This window comes from Leptonotus elevatus, chromosome 14 (assembly GCF_054856555.1).
Source record: "Leptonotus elevatus isolate MCC_2025b chromosome 14, RoL_Lele_1.0, whole genome shotgun sequence".
NCBI classification, from domain to species: Eukaryota; Metazoa; Chordata; class Actinopteri; order Syngnathiformes; family Syngnathidae; genus Leptonotus; species Leptonotus elevatus.
Genome location: NC_141252.1, coordinates 9,982,023 through 10,000,606, shown reverse-complemented (window position 1 = coordinate 10,000,606; position 18,584 = coordinate 9,982,023). Strand labels below are relative to the sequence as shown.

The following is an 18,584-nucleotide window of genomic DNA, read 5'->3' as shown; positions in this document are numbered from 1 at the left end:
CGCAAGATAAATCAGCCATGAACATGAGCTTGTTGTTGGCTTCATTCAACATACATGAGAGAAGTCGCTCCCTGCGGTATATCTGAGGACAGCCTGAAGGTGATGCAGCACGTATGCATGTGTGTAACTTACACACATGCAACACAGCAGACAACGGCGTGGAAATGCCTGTTCCCCCAGATGACATCACCATCCTCGGGAGGTAGCCGGACCATTTTCCATAGGCTGTCCTCTGTTGCTGTGGAGAGACCTCCGCCAATCCTCTCCCCTCCCACCTTTAATATATACGCCAGCGGCGCCGTGAATGATTGGTGACATCGCTTCCTCGGGTCGATCCAAAGACAACATTATGTGGCTGCCGTACCAACAACACACCTCACATTTTCAATGGCTGTGTTTATGGCTATTTATGGCTCCGAGTGTGAGCAGAATGATGAGGCTGTGATGTGACATGTGGCGGCACATCAACTAACTGAGGCGTTAACAAAACAATTTTGGAATAACCTTTTTGTTGCCACATGAACACAAACAGGGTAGTGGTGAGGTGCAAGCAGTCACGACATGTGGCGTAAATGTACAAGTCATCTCTAAAACAAATACAACACTAGTTGTAAAAAAGCTTGTGCACGGCATGAAATGTACACTACTTGATATTTTTAAAGCAGGATTTATTTAATCTAACATAATTAAATAACCTTTTTTTTTCCTTTAGAAATGTGTTAATTGAAGCAATTTAAATAAAATACAAAATAATTACATAATTTCCGACACTTATCGTATAAAAATACATAAACATTACCTCACGATTTTTATGATTTTCTTATATTTTGCTCTGACTTTCACCCTTATCATAGTATCCCCCCCTCCCAAAAAAGAAAGGACATCGGTTGATTTTTCTTAATTTATTTTTGTACATATTATATGTAGTGACGTTCAACCCCCCAACCCCCAAAAAAGAAAGGCAATTGGCTGATTTGTATTTATTTATTTTTGTGCATATTATATATAACAGTGTTCAAAAACGTAATTAAATTAATTAATTTTAACTAAATTAATTAATTAAACAAATGCTTACAAACACATACTAAAAGTATTGTAAAACAGTCAAATGTCATATCTTTATTGATGTAAGTTTTTTTTTTTATCAGCCAATTAATCGATTAGCAGATTTTTTTTTCTGCCATTTATCGGAATCAGTATCAGGCTCAGGAAGAAAAAAACAGGAAACAGATGAATTTCTATATGCAACATTTTATTTCTATAAATGTCTGCCAGAGTTCACATTTTCAAATGATCGCTATAAATGATCCTTCAAAATCTGGGTATCGGAATCGGTATCGGGGGACCAAAAAAACGGTATCGGAACAACCCTAGTAAAAGCAGACGTTTGCAAATATTATTATTTTGATTCAAGACAAAGATAATAAGTCTGCTTTCATGGAGAATTCTAAGAATATTTAGTTTGGACCATTTTAAATTCAACAAGGTCTCTAAATGATTAATATGTATGTATGTATGTAACCTATTTGCTCTTTTTGGAGTGCACGTATAGTACAGTCCAATCTAACTGTAGTAGTCTAAAAAAAAACATTTGCTTTCTTACTGTAATTGACTGCAGATCTTAGCTCACAGGCAAATAAATGCTGACAATACTGTCTATTAGTGGCCTCTCTGCAGCCCATGCACAAAACATAAATTGGCCACGCTATAAATCCTTGGCTGGTTTGCTCGATATCTCTACCTGACACCAGCTGAGGATCTATACCTATTCTGAAATGACCCTCACCACCACCCCCCACACCTCCTGTCTCAATAGCCATGTCCCTGGGTGGACATTTAAAGAGACGTGGGCAGCTGAATCATTCTTTCTTCAGGGCTTGCAAAGAAGAAGGAGTTGAAGAGGTCAGCGATATGTGTTATTCTCCCACTGCTACCACACTCATGATGTGTCAGAGCCGCGTGTCGTGAAATGACAGCGGAAAGAAAAGCAGACCAGGCGCACAAAGGCCACGCTTCAGAGGGAAGCCAGGAGATCAATGCACGGGCTGCCGGTGCACCACAAAATATTGCCGCTTGATGCTGAGATTGACCCATTTAAGACAACAACAAAACGTGGAGCAAAAACACAAAACACTACAGCGTGCCAAGTACGCACTGCATGTGGTGCACCTTGCTATGCCTGTCATGTTGACGAATGGATGTAAGTAGCTGTCAATTAAGTGAAATCTCATCGGCGTGGCAAGCGGAATGAGAAGGAAGCCACAAAGCAAACTCTTAACAAGTCTGCCCACAGAGGAGCATGCTGGGCTTCACACAGGCCATACATCAAACAGACAACATTATCACCCACTACACCTTTGAAAACGTCACTGTGATTAATTATCATTAATTAGAGAAGAGCTGCACGTTGGACAATGTATCAAATTTGAGTTTTGTTCAAATCCATCATCCGTATGCAGCCAGCAGCAGGCCTCCAGTTTATTCTTTATTTATTTTGCGACATAGTGCCAAATCAGCATTTTTTAATGTTATTTTTCTCTATTAACCCCCACCCCATATACCCCCCGAGAGGCAACCAAAGATGGTCATTGATAAACAATTTAGCACTAGCCTTTTGTAAAATTTCCACTTCCTTCGCGTGTAGATGCTAATTCGTTTTTAGACGACTTGTATTGATCGCCGAGTGACATCCTGTAACCTTGCTGACTAAGCCAAGCCTTGTTATTTGATTAATAATGTCAAGTATTTGCATAGGTGAATAATGTCATCCCTGACGTGCCACCATTTTGGTGGTGTCATATTGGCTCTAAAAACAGTCATAAACAGAATAACATAAAATACCTCCGCTGTTAATTTGTTTGTCCAACCACTTACTGCACAACCGAATGCATGTACTATGAAAAGAACAGTGCAGCAGATTAAAATAAATGGCTCTTTTTTTTTTTGGGACTCAGTGAGATGCGGACTTTAGGCCTCAAAGTCCCAATCCGAGTTTGAAGCAAACAAAACTTGATCAAATACTCGAGTAAATTGTGTTTTACCATTCACGGTCTGTGTTCCCAAAGGGGTCGACATTGTAGAGCATGGTTCACCAACTCTGGTCCTTGAGGTCCGGAGTCCTGTAGGTTTTAGATGTTTCCGCCTAGCAACACACCTGATACTAAAGATCAGGATCGTTATCAGGCATGCTGAGATGAAGTGGGACTTCCAAGTTCAAGGGTGCCTTCCCGTACATACTTCCTGGTTTCAAATGGGAAAAGTCAGACTTCCGACCTTCGTCGAAAGCAGCATAAGGCACCTCTGCTGTAGGCTGTAGCCCACAATTTCTGGACAAAAGTAAAGGGTTAGAAAATACAGATTGTGACGTGACCCAATTTTTCAACTGTTGTGCAAGCAACATTTACAGGCAATACTGTTCTTAAATATATATATTTTTTAATTGGCACTTTAATATTCTTGCCAGGGACATTTGATATGAATGTTTTTAATGCCTTGCATTCGAATGCAATTCAGTGCATTTTTCAACCACTAAGATTCATTTAAATATAAGGTTATGATTAGAAAAGCCTGTATACCACGGTTGTACCAGGGTCGATACAAGTACTCAACTCTTCAGTACTCAAGATACCATATATTTATAGATATCAAAATTTCCCCAAAAAACAGTGACCAATAATTTTATAGAACGTCCTATACATATAATATATATATATATATATTCATAAAAGTTAAATTTTGAATAGAACACACAATAAGATGAATTGGAAATAAATTAATAAATACAATTAAACAAATATTCCAGTGGCCAGTAAAAAAAAATAAAATAGGTGACTACTCAAGAGTTGAGTACTGGCATGCAAAAAGTGTACATGCCCGAAGTAAACCATCATCAATGAAATCTTATTAAACTATGCAGACCTGTGATTGTGTCAAGCAGGGAGGGTACTTCAGCTTGCTGTAAAAAAAAGAAAGAAAGAAAAAAGTTTCAATTTATTCTTGGTATGTCTTCTCAGACAAAACCCACATAAAAAGCAACCCTAAGGGACAACGGGTTCATTGAGAGAGTAGCTAAATGACAATCAAACATTACAGATGACCTCAGCCCATCGTCTCCTTTATGCTAAATCATCACTCTATGATTGAGAGCAAAGGCAGCGGTGAAAGTCAGTAGGCAAGCCTCATTACCCCAATTAATGGCGGTACTTATTGCGTAAGCAAAACTCATGTGAGGGTACAAGTCAATACCTTTGTGGTAGTTATGATAATGGCTTCATCGCTAGTGGACAAGTTTGGATCTTGACATCGAAGGACATCAATGCCGCAATCTAGCTAATTAAAACGAGTGGGTCCCCACTAGGCAATTAAAACAGGTAAAAGTGTGTTGAGGTCTTTGTGTGATTTGTATCATTAATTTTCATTACCGCTGTTTATTAACCTTACTATCTGGTGGTGTTAGTCGCCGCTGTGTGCGTCTCCCTTCTCTAGAATGTTTCCATCTCGGGAAATTCCACATGCGTTCCGGGGAGTTGTAAACGTTAATGCGCAGTGCATCCATCAGCTTCAGCAAAGTGCACGGCATCGGTGGGCGGTCCGATGAAGGAAATATTATGACTCTTGATTAAATCTGAAATGAAGTGATATTTCATCGCTTCTTATTAATTACAAATGAAGCCTTGTGCCATATCATTATTGCGTTCCCGTCTTATAACCGGGGCCGTCGTAATCCCCACTGGGTGATATCCGGTAAATTTCCACTTCAGGTGTTGCTACATGCGGGTTATTTCGGTCGAGATAGGCGGCATACATGTGCAAATTGGCATCCCTGAAATCTTCGGCGCTTACTGATGCGTTTTTTTTAGCTGACCGATAAGCGTGATCCTCACGCTGTTGACTACAGGACACAATGGAAACGGATCCAAAAGATGCCGCTTGCATTAATCAGGCTATAATAACATTAGGCCATTTCCTTTCTGTGCATCTGGGAAATAAAAAGGTTGTTCCGCCGTGATTGCCATCAAAGCTTAAAGCAGGAATCCGTGTTAAAGATGCAATGGCGGTATGGATAGTGCTTGATAAGGGATTAAGGACATGATTTCTCATTCCAGCGCCATACATTCTTGGAAATGTCAAGAGGGGATGGGGAGAATAAATACCGTTAGCATAGATACATTGCGAGCAATGCCGCCGCAGTCACCTCGCCTTAACTTTGATCAGTCATTTTCGGGTAACGAGATTTCTCTGATTTCATTAAAGAGTCATTTCGCACCTGGAAGCCCAAAGCTTTTTTTTGCTGAGAGATCAATGATCTAATCATGTTAGCGTTAAGCCAATTGGCTTGAAAGTCCTTTGTGATATCCCTTTACTGTTTTAATGACTTAGTTGAGATTAAACAGGGTTTAGGAGCCAGGGATTAAGGGACACATCTATTGAGGTGGAAAAGGGCTCCTTTTTTTTGATGCATAATTTATTGTGTAGAAGATGGAGAAAGGATTAACGAGGTGGCCGCCACTCAACATTCACTGGTCAGCGATTAGAATGGAGACCTCACCTTAAAAGAAGGCCTTAAAAGAAAAGGTAACTTCTTTTTTTTCTTTTTTTTTATCTTGCCTGCCATGGTGAAATAGTTATGGACTGCATAGCAACACAAAGGAATCCTGGCAAAGAACTAGCATTTCCAATCACATTATTTTGAATTTCAAGTGAAAATGCCTTCATGAAGACAAATTATTTGGAGGCACTCTGACACATCTCCAGGCGGATTATGAAACACCGTTCACCCAAAAAGCTATGTATAGACATATGCAACATTTCTGTCTTATCAAATTTGGGTCACGGGTGAATGGCCATATATCACACATGCAAGCAATTCCACAAAAATATGCAAAATCTCATATAATATGGTGTGCTGGACAGCGTGGGAGGGTGCTACTGAGACTTTAACATTTTCCTTCTGCAAGTGGTTGCCTGATCCATTGAGATCATATAAACATGTCTTTTCATATTGGATTCCTGCTACGCACATGTATAACCTTTCCACAAAGTTCCTTGAAAGTCGATGAAGCTAACACACACGCACACAAAAGCCATACTTCTCGCTTTGTGCTTGGCGGAGGTAACAACACTGAATGCTGGATTTACGAGGAATGACTCACTTGCAGCATCTTTTAAACTATTGATTCTGTGGCTGTTGATGAATCATTAACCAGGCACACTTGATGATCTACCAACTATAGACAGAAAAGCCAGTGGTGACCACTGTCTGACTCAGCAGGATCTAATTTGCACAGTGACTCTTCGGTTAGGCTGGTAAATAACTTTTTGAAAGGCTGCCTTGCTATAGAAAATCCACAAATAATAGATGACCATTCAATTGCAAATAACAATTCAATTTCGGCCTGGTAGCTTTGAATTGAATTGGAAATGGTCACGAGCTATGTGATAATATATACACTCAACAAAAATATAAACGCAACACTTTTGTTTTTGCTCCCATTTTTTAAGAGATGACCTCAAAGGATCTAAAACTTTTTCCACATATAGAATATCACAATTTCTCTCAAATATTGTCTACAAAACAGTGTAAATATTTGATAGTGAGCACTTCTCCTTGCCGATATGTGTGCCGTATAAAGATGCTGATTAGACACCATAATTAGTGCACAGGTGTGCCTTAGACTCACAATAAAAGGCCACTCTGGAAGGTGCGGTCGGTGATATTGTGTATGTGGAAAAGGTTTTAGATCTTTAAGTAAAAAATGGGAGCAAAAACAAAAGTTGCATTTATATTTTTGTTGAGTGTAACAATCGAACTGTTGCATGTGTATTCTCCACTTGCTATATTTAATTAAAATATGTGAATTATTCTTCTGGCCACGTTGTCAAAAAAAGGCTACTTCAAACATGGGCTTATTGTCTGTGCACGGAAATAATCACAATACTACAATAGTCGCATCTACGGTCTACCGTTAGGTTGGAATAGCTCAGCAGCCGTAAAGGGTTAATTGTAATTTAGAAACACACGGCTGAACCCTTTCCAGTCGCTTTCTGTTCTTTGTATCCTGATTGCTTTGGCTGTTTTTTGTTTTTGTTTTTTTGTGTCCTTACAAAAAAATACACAAATAAAGCCCTGTCTTTATTTCCACACAGTAGTAAACCTCCTCAGGCTGCTCGGCGACGTGCCCGTGAGCGGCAAGAGCTATTTGCTATACTGCTTGAATTTCATGAATAGCAATAACAGTGCTTTGAAAACACATTACCAAAACACAATGAGAGCATACGATGCTGCTGTAACCCGCAAGGCCATTCGCTAACCCATGGAACTGCATACGCATATTTACCTTGTTATTCAGTTGAACTGCTCTTTTGCTCAGTCCCCATGCAAGAAAAGTGAATTTTTGAAAACGTATTTGCTTTGTATAATTACAATGCAAATGAGTGTTTAACTCCAATGATGCATCCATTGCTTAAATGTTTTAACTTCTAGGAATGTTTTAACCACCGTCATGCTTCAATGTACCTTATTTCCAGGATTGTTCCAATTTACGATATTTTGTAGATTTTTTTTTGTACAGCCCGTAATCACAAAAGTGAGACTAAAATAGCCGATATCCCCTGGTCGCAATGCCCCAACCAAGCAAGGAAAAACTAAAAAATCCATTTGGGGAATGGATGGATGGATTCTTTCTTTCAGGGTGACCAGGCTACAATGGATATCAACTGGGTAACATCACATGGTATGGTGCTGTACGATGTTAATTTAAGCCAAAAGAGTCTTTTTAATCCGATAAAGCGCTGGAGGGGGAGAGGAGATGAGAAGCGGCAGTAAAACAGGCCAAAATCCAGATGTCAGAGGGTAAGGCAGCACAAGGTGCACTTTAAGTGTGGATACATTAAATATGTAAAACAAATAAGAATATAAATGAGAATTGGCTGTATTACTATTATTATTTAATTTTTAGAAACATATTCAATTACAAAAACATTTTTTAAAACACATCCTCTTAGTATTTTATGCCACTTTCTGTGGTGCACCATTCAAAAAAAAAAAAAAAGCATCATTTTACAAGGTGATTATTTTCCCACGAATTGTGCTTAATTCCACTGCTAGGAAGTCATTTGTCATTTATGTAATTGGTGGGATTAGGTTGGCAATGAAGTCGCAAACTTCAAAACCGACTGGATGTTTTGCACCACTCTCCTCCACCCGTTCTTGCACTTGCTGTGGATGAATTGCCCTTCTATTAGCCAGAGGATAGCAAAGCTTTCCTTTTATTGCTTCACCTGGTGCCTGTAAAAGCCACTGGAAGGCTGTCAGTGACAAACGGCGGATTCACCCTGGACAGACTAATCCAATGCAACCAAGAATGAGAGCTTCATCTCCTCCAGACAACCTTCTCTTGTAAAACACTCGTAACACAGCGTCTGGCTGGAGGAGAAGAGTGTCATGACTTTACCACTCCTGTTTTGTCGGAATGGCAGGATGAGGTGAGGCATTGAGACTTGAGTCCACATAATTTTTTTTTTTAAAAAACACTTATTAAAGGAATATGGGGTTAAACAAGTCACATAGCCATTGTTATAAATACAGATTCATGAATCCTGCTTCAAAATCAGGTCTGAAAAACTGGTTTGGTAAACTCAGTTGAAATAGAAAGAATGTATGAAAATAAATTTCTTGGAGTAGTTCAAATATGTTTATAGTAATTGTATTTACAAGTATGTTTAGACATATTTGAATAAGTTTGAACGTACTTGGAGGCTAAATGCTAAAAACGTATTTGCAGAGAATGTCATGTTATTAATAGCCGTAGCCTGTATATACACATATTTATCCCCAATAGTTTTTATGTCCATTTTTTATCTTGCACCATGTACATAATAATGTATATTTTAATCAGGGGTGTGCCAAAAAATCGATTCTCATAAAAATCCCGGTTTGGCCACTGACAGTCTTAATACACTGTTGTAACCACATTAGAGAGTAGAAGGAAACAGTCACGATCAAGTTATTCTAATAAAAGTTTTTTTTTCAGCGTGGAGCCGTTCTTTTGAGTGATAAAAGTGCCGCGAGTAGCGCACTAATTAGCATTAGCGAGTCAGACTAGAGTAGATTATTACAATTCCTTGCACATCTATAGATTGAAGCAAAAATCATTGTCAATCAAATCATTCTGAATCAAAAATCGCTCATAATCGAAAATCGATTCTGAATCGAATTGCAGACACAAAAATCGGAATTGAATCAAAGACATTCAAAGATTCCCACCCCTAATTTTAATAGTCACTGCTTAAAGCAGTTCTCGTTGGATGCAATCTTCATTTCGTTGCTTGTACTTGTGATGTGCAATGACAATAAAAATGAATCTAATATAATATAACATACTATAATCTGATCTAATCTAATCTAATCTGTTATTGATTTGCGCATTAACAAGTAAAAAAAAAAAGCAAATTATTTTTAGCATTTGACCTACATTATACCACTAAATTTGAAAATCGGGGTATTGACTTACACACGCGCAAACCCAATTGAAAAGAGTGGAAAACGGAAATCATGCTCTGATGACATAATAATAAATCGTAAAAAAATACGAATGAACAAAGTTTATCTACCTAATTTTTGTATGTATTGGTATAATGTAGGCTAAATGCTTGCCCTGTGGCATTATAGGGGTAGGGGCATTTTTATTAAGTTGGTCAACAATTCTCTGTTTAATCTTTAATTGGTTCAACAATTCTCTTTTTAGCGTGCACACTTCCGTATATTTCACCTTTAAAGAGGATGTGAACATTTTGACCTAGATGGTTAATTTAGCCAGTGGCGTCTCTGACATGAAAAGTTGAGCGGGGCACAAAAGTGGGCTCTTTACATCCACAAGCAGCAAAGCATACACAATAAATTCTAATTCAAGTCACGATCACAATCCGGTGGAAAAGCGCTTTATAAATGAAGTAGCCTACCATTTATTTGTAGCCTTACAGATTAAGGCTATGAATAAAACTTTAGAATGGTTCAAAATAGGGCTGTGCAATTAATCAAAATTACAATTTCAATTATTACACTCCACAATTACAAAATTGGCAAAATCGTAAACAAAAATAAAAGATTATTAATACTAATTTTGAGTTGTTTAAATGTATATATTTGCACCTTTTTTTTAATTTAAAAATGACAAATTTAATAAATGTTGTTTGCTCCAAAAGCAACTTACATAATTATACTGTTTCAAATAATTTTATGAATTGATTTACAAGACTGGGAAACTATTGCTAACCAGTTAGTAAAAATCGCTAACCATAGCCACAAAAGATGGCAACACTGAGTTAGCCTTGCTTCATTGCATGCCTTAGCTCTGCCAATGGTCGTCATGGCAACGAACCCCTTACTCTATAAACCGAGTGATTTAAACAAGAGTGCGACAAGTGGATATTGTGTGTGCTGTAATTCTTTATCCTTTGTGTTATTTGACCAAAGAATGTTAAAGGCCGTATATCTCATTTAAGGAAAAAAAAAACGTCTCTGATAGTCAAATAGTTTTTACTCCCCTCCTTTGCCAAGTGCATGCGGGGTTAATTTAGTTATCTTATATATACAATATTTAATGTATGAGTGTGCTTCTTGACCGGCTTCATGTGTAAAGTGCCTTAAGATAACCTCTGATAAATACTATTAACTTTGAGTGTCTCAGTGGATGGCCAGATAGACATATAAGCAGTTCTTAATTCACATATAACATGTTTTATGTGCAGTAGATCAAATTGCAGCGCCGAACCCGGGTGAGGTAAAACACAAAACAGACGCGCAGGCCCCCTCACACCGCCGCCTGTCGAGGCACGCGAGTGTAACAACTCGGCATGATTAATGATCACATCCCGATTTCCAAATGTCAGCGTCAACTCTGATCAACCAGAATGAGCATCGCAGCGGTTTGACTCCCCTCGCAGTTATTAATCTCCTCTCAGCGACTCATCTCGCGGCTCCCCTCGCTCCGTAATGACACCCCCGTGTTAATTGTGACTGTTTATAAAATGGAGCACCGGAGCCAAGCTGCGCCAATCTCGTCGCCGTCGTTTATGGCGTCTCTGCCCCACTAGCTTCGAAAATCAACTATTGATGTTCCTTATTACATTAGGTGAGGCGCTTGATGGCTGCGCGCAGCTGCGGGCCGTTTGTATGGCTGTCCTATTGATCTGATTTACATAAATAGAGACTTTGTTGCCTGCAACGACACACTGCGCGGCTGGAAGTGAACTATTGAATAATTGGGCCATTCTCTGACACTTTCATGAGGTAAATCTAAATGCATCCCGTGACAACTCATCTCCACAGACGCGCATGCACACACATCACAATATTAAGTACACAATCTAATGCAAGAGCTGTTTAAGAAATTCTGCATTTACAAAGGCCAAGTGAAATGTGTTTTCTGTTAACACTGTCAAGCTACAGCTGTGTACTGGATCTCTATTGCTAAAGCCCCTCATCCAATCAGATTGCTCTGGCATCATCCTTCTAATACGTATGACCCCTAGGGGTCATATTTGCATGATAATTGAGGGGATTGTCATGATATGCTGTTGTGCATTAAGTGGGATTATAGTACAGCGCAACCTTAATGAAAGACGGTCAATTTTGGAACGCTCGTATGTTTGGATTTTGAAAACAGCCCCAGAGTGAACATTTGAAATATTCGTCATCATAAAAGATTTAGTAAATGTACAGGTGCAGTAAGTTACAGTTGAATTTCTTTGGATCCTGGCGTTTTTTGCAGATTTTCGATGTTTTCGTTGGCGAACGTTTTTGTCGGGCAAGTTCTATTTAAGTGATTTCTTGATTGAAAAGGGCTGGAGGCGGGTGTGGTCAGTGAATATTAGACTTTACACTGATCTGATCGTCTGGATCGGGATCAGATGATATTTAGCATTTTATGCTAATTTGATGATTAGCTGTAATGTCTTAATTTGACCAATCCACATAATTAAGACATTGCGTGTTATAATTAATGATTCTTAGCATTTTTTTAATATTTTGTTTGTTTTTTAATTTATTTTTTTCTCTCCGTGCATTTCAATTGACGTCAGTTAATACGGGGTTTTTTTGCTAATCGTGGGCCAGACCAGTCTATATCAATGGTGGAGGTCGACTGTAGAGCAAATTTTTAAGTTTTATTTTAAATACATATACTGCTCCATCTTCTGATTTAATTGGTTATCATTTTATTAAATGTGTTTATCGCTGATCCGTGATTAAACAAAGAAATCATGATCATGTAAAGCTTTGTGAAAATGAACTTAGCTTTCCTAAAAATGTGATTAGCCTCCAGGGATGTTCGATACCACTTTTTTTTCAGACCAATACCAGAACGAATACTTAACTCTCGGGTAGTCACCGATACCGCACGCACCAATACCATTAGTACTTTTTATACATAAAATAAAATAAAACAAACAAACAGATAATTAAAAAAAAAAATACCTTTATATCTGGATATAGCATTTTTCCTCAAAATTGCATGAACTTTATGGCAGTTTTTTATAGAACAAACAATAAAATGTATTTTAATAAATACATAAATAAAATAACACTAATCCAACAGCATTTTAAATCAGTGGTGTGTAAACATCAATTCAAACATAACAATTATCACTGAATTTGTTTTTAGTCTGGGGGTGGAGTAGGGGGCTATGGCTAACACACACACACACACACGCACACCCATGAAGGGGGCCTTGTGGAAATATTTAAATGATCCAAACTTGTCCTTCACTTTGGAGAAAATCAGATCCGTGTGCGTTTTTGTCAGTGTCATAGAGATATTTCAGTGGGCCGAGCAGGAAATAAGGCTGTTAACTTTTCACACGGCTTTCATCATTTAGTCTCACTTTTCCCATCCAGATGCGTCCTTAAAGTAACCATCTATCTTCCCCTCATGGCTAAATACTTTCTTTCTGTCCTCTCAGAATGCTTCTCTGTTCTCCTCTTTTGTCCCATTCACTTTTTTTTCTCCTCTCTTTCCCATCTGTCGTAGCTTCCCGTGATATCCCGCCTTAATGTGCAGCCGCTTTAAGGTTCAAGCGCAAAATCAATTGGAAGGAGGTCAGTGAGGGTCAGTGGCCGGATCGGAGCCAGAGCAAAGTGAATTAGTGATTATCATGCAGACAACATGGCCATGTATTGGAGCATCTATGACCTAGAAATATATATGGCGTGCGGATCATCGGCTGGATAAGAAAAAAAAATATCACAAGATGTGAGAGAGAAAGGAAAAACATGCATTTCAAAGTTATTTGCTGTTGCAAAATTGGCTGCAGGGGTCTTATCTGTGGTTAATAAAAGAGAGAAGGTTGAGATAAATTGTCAATACTGAAGACCCAACTGTTATCTTTTGAAATAACTTGAAAAATATGTAAAAATGGTAGCGTAGCCAGACTACTTGCACAAAATGTGATTTTTGCTAGATAGGTACTTTAGATACAGTGGATGTAAAAAATTATGCACACCCCTCTTCAAATGCGAGATTTTTGTCATATAAAAAATTTGACCAAGATAATTGAATGCAAAACTTTTCCCACCATTGTGACCTATGACCTTTGCAACACCACTATAATTTTTTTTTAAATATTTTAGAGAAAGTAAAATAAACAACTGACATAATATTGTTGCTCAAGTATGCACACCCTCTTATGTATTAAATGGTAATCAGCACACGACTGCCACCATTTTAAGTGTATCTGAATAACCCCAAATCAAGTTAAGCTGTTCCAGGAGAATTTTACAGACATTTTTTGAGGGTTTTATTTTAAACACTGACAAAAATTTGGAGCAATTCATAAATCCCTCCACCTTGACTAAAACCCCAACTAACAGTGGCTAATATAGGAACCTATAAACTGCATAGTAACTGACAACAAAAATCATCATAAATGGCATCGCAACTGCATAGCAACTGCAAAACAAGAGTGGCATCTTAATGGACATAGCAACTTCAGACCAACGCAAATATCATCAAGGGACATAGTAGCTGCATAGTAACTGACAAGATCAACGCCATAACACCACAATGATCCCATGAACCAACCCAAAAACATTCACATTTCACCCTATGACCCAACCCAAAACACAGTCATAACAGATACATTTATAATTAGGTACATCCATTTTTTTTGGGTTGTGTTGTAACTTTATTTAGGGTTCTTCATTTAAATTGTGGTAGGTGTGTGTGCTGACTTCTAGTTAACATTAATTTGAATGTGATTGGTTGATTCTGCACAAAGCCACATCCCCAGTTATGAGGGTGTGCACACTTGTGCAATTACATTATTGTAGTTGTTAACGCTGCCAACACTTTTCATTATCGATTTTTATCGAATGTATTGATTTGTTGTTGTAGCTTTATGCTGTAATAAATAATCGATCTGCATAGTTTCCGTTTACAGTGAGCCAAGAAAATCATCTTACACACCTTATCAACACACATGTAGAGACATTGAAGAGGTTTTATGGCAGGAAGAAATGTTTAACACGAAGCTACAAATATATATGTAAATGATGACATTCTGTCTACTGAGGTGTGAGTTTATGTCGGGACACAGCACACGAGATAAAATGTCAACTGGGAGATTTAGGCAGTCACATAAGCATCATTCCGACTTTTGAGCGCCTTTGCGTATCCTTACTATGTCATTTGTAGGCTGCAAAGACAATCATAGGGTTTCTACCTTTTCATTTTTACACTTGAATGACATTCCAGGGTATAATTGTAATTGTTGTGAAGTTTTCTGAGATATAGATGTTGGTGGGGTTTGGTGGGGACATTGATTTCATCCTGAGATTGATTGGGTGGATGCAGTTGTTTGGTTTGTCCCTTTTTTGGGGTCAAAACTCTTCCAACCAATCTATCATTATCTCTCTTTATTTAAACTTCAACATTGACAATAAAAGCTAAATTATGATTTCATTATATTCCCGACTAGCTGTTCTCTCCACTCATCGTTGATCATTAGTACATGAGAGAACAAATTCATTTGGTGTCAAGTGATTTAAGCTTCAGACAGAAACTGTAAAAACAAAACAATCAAACAAGCCTTTGTTTTCTGTGCATGCACTGCAATGAAACGGTCAAATTCCCAATATACATAAAATGTGCTTATGGAGAGAGGCTGATTACTTTTTTTTGTCATTGCCTGAAAAGTTACGACTACAGCTGAAACAAGAAAAAGCAATAACACTTTTACTCCATAACTTTGCTATATGCATTCTATTCTCCTGAGTTTTATGATTAACATTTTAATTTGTCCAATTATATTGTAAATCTTTTCAGTTAATTAAATGTTCCTTCTGGGAATTTGTATTATTATTATTTAAAATCATTGTAAAAAATATATGTATGACAGTTCTTTTTTCCCAGGAAAATAAAATAATAATTAAAAAAAAACATCAACAAAAAAAAAATGTCTTCAATGCATTTGGTACATTTAGGCCAACACGTATTGAAAGTAAAAGTTTATTCAAAAACGATGTATACGTGTGTGTGTTTTGAGTTGGGTCTTATGTGACTGTTTTGGGGTTGGGTCGTGGAGTTATTGTGTTATGATGTTGATGTTGTCAGTTGCTTATACAGTTACTATGCCCCCCATGATAATGTTAGTTTGTCTAGTATTATGCAGTTACTATGTCCCGTATGATGATAATGTGATTATGTGGTCAGTTGCAATGCAGTTGCTATGTGCCTTCATTAGTTACTCTTAGTTTAGTCACTCTTATCATATAGGCCTTTATTCTGTCATATAGAATGGTTGATAAAACAGTTAATTTATTTTACACACTTAAAAAAAAAAGACACATTAAAAACATCTCCAAATAAAACAGGTGTGAATGTGTTTACATTTATTGCTTAAAATTAACTTAACAAGCAGCATGACTTTCATTTAATATCAGCATTGCAATTCAATTCAGAGTGGTCAACTCTCTTAGGGGGGCCTCCTCATTAGCCTCTTCCCCTGGGCGAACCTCAGTTTAACATCCTACCAAACCACCATAATCCTTCAATTCTGGCCCCTCAACACTGATTGACTGAGGGTTGGCAAATGCTTAGTTGCAGCATAAATGTCTTTCGTGCAACAGGCACATATTTCTGTATGTATTTATCACTTGTGCGTGGTTTCACTGCATTCATGCATGTGAACATACGTGCATGCCCACAGCATTTCTGAGCAGAAAGAAAGGCTTGATTTTTCATGATTTTGAAGCCTCATCTAATACGTGAATTATTCAAATTTAGCAGGATAGTTTGGTCTTTTTTTCTTTTCTTTTACGGGAACTTTCCAGAAGCCTACTGTATACTGTACAGTAGTACTACCAAGCAACCTAAAAGGAAGTAACTGTAAATTCTTGGCAGTTAAAGGCAGGACCTCCATGTGACCACATTCATATGCTGTGGCCCCATACTGTGAGCACTGAATGATTTATATATCTGACTTGAACTGCATTGAGCCGAACCATCAGACAGATTGATCAGGGCTCTTTGAACTGTGCTTCAAACAAGATCCTGTTAGACATTTCCTGGTTGGATGACACTGTATCCATTCTAGGTGGATTTTTAAGCGGGGGACTTTTGTATTTTAAAATTAATGTTGACTAAAATACTTAACATTTTTAATAAAAGAAGAGTGTGCTATTCTTAACTAAAATGGGGGCTGATGTCATTGTTTGTGAAGATTTAGGCTAAAGTAACTGTTATTCCAGATGGTATTCCAAGAAAATGTTTTTTTTTTTTAAACATAGCATCTTATTAGAAACACATGTTTTGATTATGAATATGTCAATAATTAACCTTCATTTTCCAAATGTTGTGTTACAGTCAAAGCACAAAAGGGAAATGCAAATGCTAGCGCTGTGAAAATCCCAAAGAGTCCTGAGCTGAGATCTACCAAAATTTGGAGAGTCACGCTTTTAATCGAACAGCGATCATAAGCAAATGATGCATGGTAACAATCTGATTCGGTATGAATGTTAAAATACAGCATTTGTTTAAAACCTTTCAAATATGTGATGTCCCTTGGTAGGAGCTTTCATAGTGACCCTGGAAAGCCATTTGCCCCATCCCCACACCCCCCCCCCTTTAGAATACTGTTGCTTATTTTGGATCACATTGAGAGTATGCTCGTCTTGCCTCAGCGACGCTGCCAGTGAAGACAATGTAGCCACTGTTGGCCATAAAGGACAAAGGTCATTTTTTCCAGACAGTCTGCAAAGAACCATGACCTCTGTTTCCTCACTTAAAGTAAGTGTGTCTTCGGTTGTGTAACTCTGGGGTCCCACACGGTGAGAAACATCAATGCAAGGGAAGACGTGAATGACAAGAAAAAGGCCTGAACCACGTCAGTGCTCTCTAACCTGTCACACTGAGTTTTAGGGGCCTTGGCCTGTCTTCCAGTGGATGTGACATGCCACTAGGGATTGTGCCTTTCGGGCTTGTCACACACAAAATATTATTTCACAGTGACAACCTGTCAGCTAGGACACTAGACACTTTTGGGTATTGTGAGGGCAACTTTTTTGTTTTTTGAGAAAAACATGGCTTCTTGATGTGGGGTTACCTGTTGAATTTGTAGATTTTTGGACATGCTAAAATGATTGTAGGCTACATATTGTGACTACATTTAAAAATGCTAAAAATAAATACACACATTAAGGTTGCTCAATGTGGTATATTAGGGTTGTTTTACTTAGGGACTATGCTGTTAAATGAAATGGAAGAGAGAAAATGGAAGCTGGTGAGACTACTGTACTGGTTAGCTTATTTTGAGGCTAGGGTACTTGCTAGCTAAGATGGAGACTCTGATAATTGTTAATATATCCTTTGGGATCAATAAATTATCCGACTAAATGGAAGCTTGGATTATTGTTAGCTAACATGGTGGCTAGTGTAATTGTTTTTGCAAGCTAAAATGGAAGCTGGAGCCATAGCTTGTTGTGATTGAGGCTAGGGTAATTGCTGGAATTTCCTTTGGGATCAATAAATTATCTTCCTAAATGGAAGCAAGAGTTACATTATATTGTTGGAAAAGATGCAGTCTAAGGTTGTGGTAGCTGAAATGAGATTAGAGCGCTATCTTGCTAACTAAGGTCCTCCATTGTTCTGGATCTGCTTCCTAATGCAAATGTTCTCATAATTATATGAGTATTTAGAACAAATATTTTTATGTGGACTGTTTTTATGTCCTGTCTGACGTTTTTAGGTATTAACTAAAGACAGACTTTTTGGCAAAATGGCTGAACGGCGTTAGCATGGTACGTAAAACAATGTTCTTCTAATACTGTGTGATGGGCTATTCTGTGTGCTATGACAAATTATTATAATTTTTTTAAACACACTCAGTGGATACTTAGCATTCTTATTTGTAAACATGTAGATAACATTATTCAATGTATATATTTGATCTAAAAAAAAACAGGTCTGGGAAAGGGTTGTTGTTCTCTGTCAGGAGTCTGATTGGCTAAAACAATGCATTATAGCCTGCAAATTCGTTTTCATCTCTCATTTTGAAATAATGTAGGCAAAATGTAATGAATTACTCAGTGG

The 18,584-nt window shown here is 37.8% G+C and overlaps 1 long non-coding RNA gene across 1 annotated transcript in view; it reads right to left on the bottom strand.

The window, feature by feature from the left end:
* Positions 1-2,605: 2,605 nt before the first annotated feature.
* Positions 2,606-18,584, bottom strand: part of LOC147162901 (uncharacterized) — a 42,557-nt gene continuing 26,578 nt past the window's right edge. Inside the window, exons 3-4 of the long non-coding RNA XR_015097159.1 lie at positions 3,919-3,955; positions 2,606-3,326 (exon numbers count right to left, since the gene is read on the bottom strand). This is a non-coding gene — a long non-coding RNA (uncharacterized LOC147162901). The remainder of the gene's footprint in view (positions 3,327-3,918; positions 3,956-18,584) is intronic.